The following is a 10,888-nucleotide window of genomic DNA, read 5'->3' on the forward strand; positions in this document are numbered from 1 at the left end:
ATATGGAACGACGGTCAAAAACTGTATCACTCCGTCTCTTCCTCTCTTTACAACAAGGATATGACGTGATCAGTCATCAATAAGCAAAGGCATAATTAAAGCATGCAGTAATAATTTAAACATTATTTTGATTGTAGACAATATAAATGCAATAAACAAATAACAATAACTATACATAATATTTTACAACTTGCATAATAGATATGGCTCTAACAGTATATGTGGGAACGCAAGAGTGTGTGGGTGTTTCCCAATGTTGGGTTGCAGCCGGAAGAGCATCCGCTGCGTAAAACATGTGCTGAATAAATTGGCAGTTCATTCCGCCCTGTTTATTTTTCCCAAATTTCTGTTTAACGGAAAAAAGATATTTTCAACACATTTTTAATCATCATAGTTTTAATAACTCATCTCTAATAACTGATTTATTTTCTCTTTGTCATGAAAGACAAAAAAGATATTTTGCAAGACACTTCTATACAGCTTAAAGTGACATTTAAAGGCTTTACTAGGTTAACTAGGCAGGTTAGGGTAATTAGGCGAGTTATTGTATAACGATGGTTTGTTCTGTAGACTATCGGAAAAAATATATATAGCTTAAAACTATTAAAATATCAGTAAAAGTCACTCTGTTAAATTGTAAATTAGAATTTTCAACAACAAAAAAACTCTAAAAACTCTAAGAAAAGGAGTGTGATATTCAAAATCCAAATCAAAAACTATTTAAAATGATCAAAACTTCTGAAGTAGATGTGCATAAATTAATGTCCTGAATGTTGATTTAACAGGTAACAAGTACTGTGCTAATAATTTTCTCCTTAAAATGGTGTTTAAAATAACTGCTAATTAATTAAAAACTGCTTTTATTCTAGCCGAAATAAAACAAATAAGACTTTCTCCAGAAGAAAAAATATTATCAGACATACTGTGAACATTTCCTTGCTCTGTTAAACATCATTTGGAAAATATTTAAAAAAGAAAAAAAATTTAAAGGATGCTAATAATTCTGACTTCAACTGAATGTATATTATGTCAAAACAAACTTTTATTTTGGATGAAATTAATTGCATTAATTGCATTGCATTTAATAATAATAATAATAATAATAATAATAATAATAATAATAATAATAATATAATAAAAAATAATATAATAATAATAATAATAATAAAATGATTATTATTAATTATAATTATTTTAGAAGAAATATTATAAATATATATTTTAATCAGAAGATAGCAGATTTATTATAGCTACATGAAATTATCCAATATTTTTCATTTAAAAATGTTTATAGTGAAACTGTTTTATAGAAAAGTTTATTTTATTTAAAAATATTATTTAATGAAAAAAATGTTAATTAGTTATAAGTAATTTTTATTTTGATTTTATCGTTCTATAGGTTAGAAAAGTCTAAATATATATGCATATTCCTGTCAAAATATTTGACTGTATAATATTGCCAACCCTTTCATCATAATTAACGAGATAAAACTTTGTTTTGGTAAAACTGCACCACTTATTTTTTTGCATCTGTTGAGCTGCATCTTTGCCCTGAATATCAAAAAACAAATCCAAATAAAAAATGAGTAAATACATCAGCACTGAAAGAAAGGATGCAGGAGTGAACCATCAATCTGGTTTCAGCAAAAATAAAGGATTAACTGTACAAAAGATGCATGCACGGCCATGATTTCACCTGAGCTCAGCAGAGGCTGGTGCATGGACAGTGGTGAGGCTCAGCTGACGGGGCTCTTTGCTTGTTCCTGAAGCTCTTTCCCGAAGGGGCCCTGCAAACGGAGCCATTCAGTGGACGGGGCCATAAATGAGGCCCGCACCAGCCGCTCGGCACTGCTTATTCTAAGAGGACGCAAAAAACCTTGGAGCGCAGCCAACATGCCTGGAACAAAAGGTAGATATTGATACCACAGAATTTAAATATGCAGATTATTGATTGAAATGTGCACTGTAAATAAATACCCGTGAATTTTTTATATCTATGCTTTTGCTGCAACACCCCCCCACCCCACCCCCCCAAAAAAAGTTTGAGAACTTAATCTTTCTTCTAATAACTTTTAACCTTAAAAAGTTGAAAAAAGGTGAGTTTTATTAAAAAAAAATTTAATAGTTTAAAGAGAAATATAGTCTGGGATGATGCTTTATATTACACTACAAAAACTGCCAGTACATTCACAGACTTATATATTATTTCTTATACATTATATCATTTTAAACTATTAAAATGTCAGTAAAAGTCCCTCTGTTAAATTGTACATTTGAATTTTCAACACCAAAAACCTCTAAAAACTCAGAGAAAAGCATTTTTTGCAGTGTGATATCCAAAATTATCAGTCAAAAAAAGGAAGAAACTATTAAAGTAGATGTGCATAAATTAATGTCCTGCATGTTGATTTAACAGGTAACAAGGCGGACAAGAAATCCTCCACCAAGGTAAAACTAAAGAAAAGTTACACTTGCGTGATTCACAATGCCTGCTCACAGTGCAGCGATTGTCAGTATCACTTCAATTTTTTAAACACTTTTCTTTGAGATTGACTTTCGATTTTTTGCGTCCCCCTCCAGCAACCTCAGAGTCCTAAGGAGCAGCCGAAGAAAGGTGATCAGAAAGGAGATGACAGTAAAAAGCAAGGAGGTAAATACTGAAAACAGCACTGCAGGCAGTTCAGATGTACAGTTGAATTATTAGCCCCCCTTTTTTAAATATTTCCCAAATGGTGTTTAACAGAGCAAGAAAATTTTCACAGTAGGTCTGATAATATTTTTTCTTCTGGATAACGTCTTATTTGTTTTATTTTGGCTAGAATAAAAACAGTTTAAATTTTTTAAAAACCATTTTAAGGTCAAAATCATAAGCCCTTTTAAACGAGTTATTAAAACTATTATGTTTAGAAATGTGTTGAAAATCTTCTTCCGTTAAACAGAAATTGCGGAAAAAGATAAACGGGGGGGCTTATAATTCAACAGAGCTAATAATTCTGACTTCATCTGTAAATAAATGCATGAAATACAACCATAATGTCAAAACACTGCTTCAAATAATACCTGACAGCAACTTGCTGCTATAAATAAAGGGGTTTCACACTTAAATTGAAGAATAACCTTTATTTAGCAAAAATTAAGTTCTTAAAACTTTTTTCTTGAACATTTACTATAAGAACTATTACTATATTTACTTTTTCTGTTCACTATAAAGTTCTTAATTACTCAATAAGTACTCTGTAAGTGATTTTGTTACTTAAAATCTCCATATAAAAATAAACTCTTCATTAATTCATTCATTTCAGTCAAACAATGCCATTTAGCATTACAAAAAAATTGATACTTAAGTAGTTAAACATTATATACAAATGTATACAAAGGACTGTGTTTTAATGATCTAGGTGCAAAGTCTAAAGCGGAGGGTGCAAAAGCATTAAGGGCGTGTCCGAATTCGCTATTTTGAGGACGGAAAAATACGGTCTGCACATTATTCTTTTAATGAGTTATGGGTGTGCTTTGAGCATAACGTGCACTAAACCAATCAGAGTCTCATCTCCTATTACCCTTAAGAGTCAGTTGCATCACGCCATGGCACATTTGCAATTTACATGCCGGACTTTGTAAGTGGAAAAACGGAATGCTTCACAAGCGAGAAAACAGTTAAACAGACCATCTGCAGCAGGCATGTGCACAGATAGGGTACAACCTGTGCACATACCCTTTTTTTCTCTTTAAAGTCCCCCCTGGACGTTTGCAACCGTCAACCAGTCCACCAACTGTTTTTCAGCACATAAATCCCCCACCCACCCCCAAACTCTTCTGTTCGTGATTGTATTCCCCTACTGATTAAACAGAAAAAAGAATTGTCAGTTTTGATTTCATGGTCACTTCAGTTATTAAAATTAAATTAAATTAAATTAAATGCAGGACGACGCAGTGGCGCAGTAGGTAGTGCTGTCGCCTCACAGCAAAAAGGTTGCTGGGTCGCTGGTTCAAAACTCGGCTCAAATGGCGTTTATGTGTGGAGTTTGCATGTTCTCCCTGCGTTCGCGTGGGTTTCCTCTGGGTGCTCCGGTTTCCCCCACAGTCCAAAGAAATGCGGTACAGGTGAATTGGGTTGGCTAAACTGTCCATAGTGTATGAGTGTGTGTGTGTGTGTGTGTGGATGTTTCCCAGAGATGGGTTGCGGCTAGAAGGGCATCCGCTGCGTAAAACGTGCTGGATAAGTTGGCGGTTCATTCTGCTGTGGCGAACCTGGATTGATAAAGGGACTAAGCCGACAAAAAAATAAATGAATGAAAAATTAAATGCAAATTATAAGAAATAATGATGACAAATAAACAATAAAATAAATAAATAAATAAAAATAAATAAAATATAAAATTATATAATGTATATATATATATATATATATATATATATATATATATATATATATAAGGTAATAATAGATAAAAAATAATATTATTAAAATGAAGTAACGTTGAATAAAATAAATGAAATAAAAGTGCAACAGATTTATTTCAATGGAGTCTCAAAATTCAGAGTGAGAAAACAAAATACAACGTCTTGACACAAATGAGAAACGAGATTGCATACTACTGCCTATCTCTGAGGGACAGTTATATACACTCCCTGTAGCTATATTTCCAGTCATGATATCTGTCTATGTGTCTTCCCCTCGCAGGACAGCCGAAGGGAGAGAAGCAGTAATTTCCAGGCCTTCGTAAAGCTGGCTCTGGAGACTCTCCTGGGCTCCTGTCGACGCAAGCATGGGGGTCCCAGCGGCAGGCAGGGCTGAAGATTCAACAGCCTCCATGATTCGCCCATCACTAGACAGAGTTTGAGTCCGAAGTCTGTCCCTTCTGTCCCTCCACAGGGCCTCAGGCGTGAAAAACGCTGCTGATTGGCTCATTGGATGGCGAGACTCTGTGACCCCGCCCTCATCTGCCCACATTTGACTCCGCCCGTCTCATAGTTCGCAACTGTTGCTGTACATAAATGAGTTACAAATAAACATGATTTCATACACTTGCTTTAAATTTGGAGTTTCCGTTGATTTTGTTTGTTTGAGTGTTTGCTTATCACCGTATCCTAACAACACGCAAGATTCCAGCGACAAGCAATTTGGCTGTCTGCACCAAATGTGATGCCACATGACAGAAACATTTGCTTTTACAAAAGGATTTAACACACCAAGATCCAGACTATCCTGTGTTCCCCCGCATCCAAATTCCAACACTTCTGCCTTTCTGACTTTCATTTTCAAACCGCCGGCTATTTACGTTATTTTCAAGATCTGAGATTCAATTTAAACAATCTGCGAGAGGGTGCTCGCTGCAGAGCCATTTGAGGAGAGCTGAGCTCCAGCGAGGGGGAGCATGAGCTGTCGCTCCTCCTCCTGTAAGCTGTTTTAATGTGTACACCAACCCAACCCCTAACCCTACCCCCAGTGACATCACTCGTAGAAGAAGTGCAAAAAAGGTGGAGCTCAAGCTTAAGCTCCCCCTCTCTGGAGCTCAGCTCTCCTCAAATGGCTCTGCAGCGAGCACCACTTGCAATCTGCTGCTGCTGTTAGGCAATTATGGAGTCAATTCAGGGCCTTATACACTTGCAACATAAAAACAAAGTTTTGCAAACAAAACAATAATTTATTGAGCAAAAAATCATAAAGGGAAAATTCAGTTTTGGGGAAAATTTTATCTCGCAAACAAGAAGAACTGCAAATAAAAATGAAGCAGTAGAGAAACTGCTTAACTAAAATATTTGCCAAATAGATTTGCATTTATTATTATTTGCTCAATAATTTATTTTTCATTTGCAAAGCTTTGGTTTTAAATTTTATCATCATTCATTTTCGTTTTCGGCTTAGTACCTTATTTATCAGGGGTTGCCACAGTGGAATGAACTGCCAACTATTTCGGCATATGTTTTATGCAGGCGATGGCCTTCCAGCTGCAACCCAGTGCTAGGAAACACCCATACAGAAGAGAGGTCATACACTCATACAGTATGGCCAATTTAGTTCACCTACAGGCCCAATTCTCTCTTTGGCTCTTGGCGAAGGTGGACGCATTTCCTCCCGCTCCGTCCCATATCTCTCCTTGCTGGCTCCTCTTGACTTTATCTTATTCTATCTCTGAGGCTCTCCATGCCCAGCTATCCAAACGAATAAGGAATTATGGATTTGATCGAATGCTCTGAATGCAATTGACACCATCATCTCAATGAGAAGTTTGGGCTCGGGAGAGTCCACTTGTCCTGCGGGGACGTCTGCAGCTGGATACAAGATGGACGGGTGGGAGAAGGGGCGCGTCGTGTGCCTGGCTGCTCGATCTTTGGAGGATATTAAAGATATTTACCTATTCGGAACTTTAGGGTTTCTGCTGATGGGCTTATGCGGGCCCTGGGGTATCAGCGACTAATGAAAGAGGTCAGTTCTGCACAAAACCCCACCAGGCTGACCAGCTTGATTGAAACGCATATGGGTAGAATCGCAATTGCTCAGACTATAGCCCTACACCGCAAACTGGAAAACATCTGAGTAAAATTAGCGGCTCTGCAACAAGATTTGGCCAGATCTGGAGACGAGTGATGGACATTAAATATCTGTGAAATTGGCAGATTTTGACCCAAAGTTGAAGTATTTTCCTATCTTTCAGCTCCCTGTTTTCTTTTCTCCTGCCAGACGGCCTCGGCTGGAAAAAAAACAACTAGGCTTATCTCCTGGATAGCAAGATACGGAGACGCTCTGAAATTCCTGCTCCCTGTCAAGGACACCTGTTGGATTCTACAGGCTTACGCACAAACACATTCACAACCACAGATAAACAATCACCCCAGATCCCCTCATTCAAACGCCTTTGTGTGCTTTCTACCACTGGAGGGGGTAGGCGGTCTACGACCGGCGCCTCCATGGCTGCAGGACCAGGCGGCTGCCAGCCCTCATCGGACAACATCCATATCCCCTGTTCCCATCCCATTAGTTAATGTTGTGTCTTGTCTGTGTGCTTTCTTGTGCTGAATTGGGCTGTTTTTTCCTCCCTGTCTCACTTTGCTCTAATCAAGAGCAAGGTTAGAGGATGTTTTTTTCCCTTACACTCCTGATCTTACCTGCCTTTCTAAATGCTACCTCCTGTGACCTGTCTTCCCCTGGAAATTGTGATGTTTGTGTACGGTCCGGGGGGGGGGGGTTCAATTTCACTATGCGAAAGTGTATGTGACAAATAAAGGCCTGATTTGATTTGATTTGAATTCACCTACAGCGCTAACCACTGAGCTACTGTGTCGAATGTCATACCGTGTCATACCGCAGGTCTCTGTCATCGTATACTTCATTAAAGAAAATGCATTGAGTTCCACAAGCAATATTTGATGGAATGACCCAGATTTTTTGTCACAGCAGAAACATTTGTTATTCTGATCAAGAAAAAAAATCGCTTTAAAAATGACAGTATTTTTATTTAAAATGTGGAAGGAATGTCATCACACCCTTACAGAGTAATACAAATATTAAAAATTTACTCAAATCCACAGCTAATCAATTCAGCAAATCCAGAGAAAACTAAAAACGTTGGCAGTATGGTAGCTCAGTGGTTAGCACTGTCTCCTCACAGCAAGAAGGCCACTGGTTCGAGTCCCAGCTGAGCCAGTTGAAATTTTTGTGTGGAGTTTGCATGTTTTCACTGTGTTGGCGTGGGTTTCCTCCGGGTGCTCCAGTTTCCCCCACAGTCCAAACACATGCACTATAGGTGAATTGGATGAACTAAATTGGCTGCTGTGTGTATGTGTGTGTGAATGAGTGTGTATGGATGTTGCCCAGTACTGGGTTGAGGCTGAAAGGGCATCCACTGCGTAAAACATATACCATAGTTAAATAGGTGTAAATAAAAACAATACCCTTCAGAAATTATTCTAAAATAAGTGTTTATTTACTGCTATTATTAAATTTTTAATTCTTTGATTAATGAAAAGCTTCAAAATCTAGTTTAATTTGTAACCGAAATGTTTTGTAACATTATAAATGTCACTTTTGATCAACTTAATGTGTCCCAGTGCTGCATAAAGATGAAAAACTGTGAAAATTACAAACAAGCACACTTATTATTCATTCACAGTCAGGCACAGCGAGCCCAGGAGAATGAACTACAGAAAACAAATAGGCTCATATTTGTTTTTATTTTTTTTATGCCTGAATTTTTTATTTAGTCAACAATCATGCAATCATTTTTATAGCTAAATAATTATATATGTAATATACATCATACACATATCTTTTAAACACATTTCTAAAACATATTAGTTTTAATAACTCATTTTTAATAACTGGTTAATTTTATCTTTGCCATGATGACATTGATGACTTTTCAAAATACTATTTAGCTTAAAGTGACATTTAAAGGCTTAACTAGGTTAATTAGGCAAGCAGTGTTGGGGAAAGTTACTTTTAAAAGTAATGCATTGCAATATTGAGTTACTCCCCTAAAAAGCAACTAGTTGTTTTTGTTACTTTATAGCCCCTTTCACACATACAGACCTTTCCGGAAAATTACCAGCAATTTTCCGGAAAGGTGTGTATGTGTGAACAGGCCCTTTTTGAAAATACCGGTAAATTCGTTCTGGCTATTTTCCGGAAAAATAAGTTGCAAGATTATCGGTAATTTGCCGGAATGCTGCGCTGTGTGAATGCATAGACATATAAACTGTTGTAACCTAAAAATCTAAATTGCTTTAAAAAATCTAAATTTTCACAGCAGGAATATATTAATAATTACAACAAACTAAAAAATGCTAATAATTGAAAGATAAATATGTCTGTCAGTTAGTTTGAAACAATATTTAACTTGTAGGAACCCAAAGAAATTGAGTTAATAACTCCACATGGAGTTCTGGATTTCAAAGCTCCTCCCCCACTGAACAAGCAAGTGGCAAGTCCGGACAAGTTATAGGCAGACTGTTTGGCACAAGGGACATTTTAAGGAGTTTTATTTAATTTCCTAATTAATTTTCCCCCTTCCACTAGAGTGTTGGCTACTTCTGGTAAATACCGTTGATGTTAGCAGTGTTTTGGCAAAGTGATGACAATTGTCATCATTGGTGATCAGTCTACTTTGGAACCACAAGACGGAAATAATCATGGTTGAGGGCATCCGAATCCTAAATGCAATGGATATCTTAAGGTGCTGTGCTCTACTGATGGGCATAATATATGCTTTAAATCTCAAGGAACTTAAATTTACTTGTAAAAGTTTCTCGAACAAGATGGACTATAGCCCAGTGCAAAAGTAATGCATCTCAAGAACGTTATTTCATGAAGTCTCTTCTTATTTCAGAGTAGATTTTGCTCTTTATGTTGCACGTTATGTTGTGTGGTATTTTTGAGTCCACGCACTGATGATTTTATTTATTTTTTTGTCATTTTCCAAATTGTTTATATGAGACTGTACACATTTTTGTTTTGTAAAATACTGAAAAACTTTTTTAACATAAATATAATATTACTGGAAAGCAATAATGTTGTTGTTGAGTGAATTTTTCACAAGCAAGTAAAAGAACAGCAAATTTAAAAACATCCAAAAAAAATCAAACTTTTCAGCTATTAAATTTATTTGAGGTTCTAAACTTAAAATCTTGCATGTAAAATTATGGTAATTAAGTACATAACACTGTATTTATTTTACATTTTATAAAAAAAAACTAGTTGAAAAAAACCTAACTTTTAGAGTACTAAACTTAAAAAAGGGAGTGTATGCTATGTAAAAATGTCTCTGCTTAAAGAGGAAATGCTCATTTGGCTAACATAATAAAGATGCTGTCTGAACTTCAATTTTTTAGATGTTGCCGTAACTTGAATATATTGATGCAAACTGTTGTGTTAATTTTTTATGTTTGTTTGGTCAAAACAATATTTTTAGAGTGTATTAAAATGAATACATTTTTGCCTAAAGCAGCCCTACTAACATCTGGCCCAAGCAACATGCAGACCAAAAATAAATAGGGAATGAAAAAGCATGCGTGTAATTTTAAGCTGAGGCAGCAGAACTATACAATGCATCTGTGCCATGCAGAGAGCAAACAATTCTTTTACAGGAAGAGCACGTAGTCGCAATTAGATTAGGGGTTGAGTTCTGTACACAAAGCATATTACAATCACTATCGCACCACACAGTACTTCTGTTTCATGCAATGTCAGAAAACAGATTGTCGTTTCCTCCCTTGATGTAATGATTTCTGACAGATTGCGAGTGTGTCTGTGATCACATATGCAGAGCTACATATGCAAGACTGTCAGAGTCAGCCATTTATTTGCTGATGCACTTCAAAAAACATGTCATTCATATTTGATCTTATGTAATGCACATGCACTTAACATGGCCCTGTCATGTTATGGCCAGACCTTCAATAACTACATGTTTATGGAGACCCAAACGAACTGAGACTGTGAACCCCATATATTTTCTTAACTTAAAAAATTAAGTGAAGTTGACTAAACATAACTTAAAATTTAGCATTTTAGTCCCATCACTTAAAAATATGAGTTAATTTATGTACCATGAAAATGCATAAACTTAAAATTTCAAGTGTAGTGAGCTCAAAATCTTTATTAATCCTTTGAAAAAATAAGTCATTTTCACGAATGTTGACTGTAAAATTGTAATATGTGCAACCTTTTAAGTGCAAGGTCTTTTTTTTAAATTATAAAACAAATAGGTTCAGATATAATTATTCATCATAATGTGAATAAATGGCTCCTTATTCTTTATTTAAAATTTATGTAAACATTTGTTCATAGTATATTATTACACACACACACACACACACACACACACACACACACACACACACACACACACACACACACACACACACACACATATATATATATACATAC

General features: G+C 35.9%; 1 long non-coding RNA gene across 1 annotated transcript; it reads left to right on the forward strand.

Moving 5' to 3' along the window:
* Positions 1 to 1,847: 1,847 nt before the first annotated feature.
* Positions 1,848 to 5,039, forward strand: si:ch211-255g12.6. Its single transcript, NR_134975.1, has 4 exons — positions 1,848 to 1,909; positions 2,417 to 2,448; positions 2,581 to 2,650; positions 4,685 to 5,039. It is a non-coding gene; the product is annotated as a si:ch211-255g12.6 (long non-coding RNA).
* Positions 5,040 to 10,888: the final 5,849 nt, after the last annotated feature.

Source organism: Danio rerio, chromosome 8 (genome assembly GCF_049306965.1).
Source record: "Danio rerio strain Tuebingen ecotype United States chromosome 8, GRCz12tu, whole genome shotgun sequence".
Classification (NCBI taxonomy): domain Eukaryota; kingdom Metazoa; phylum Chordata; class Actinopteri; order Cypriniformes; family Danionidae; genus Danio; species Danio rerio.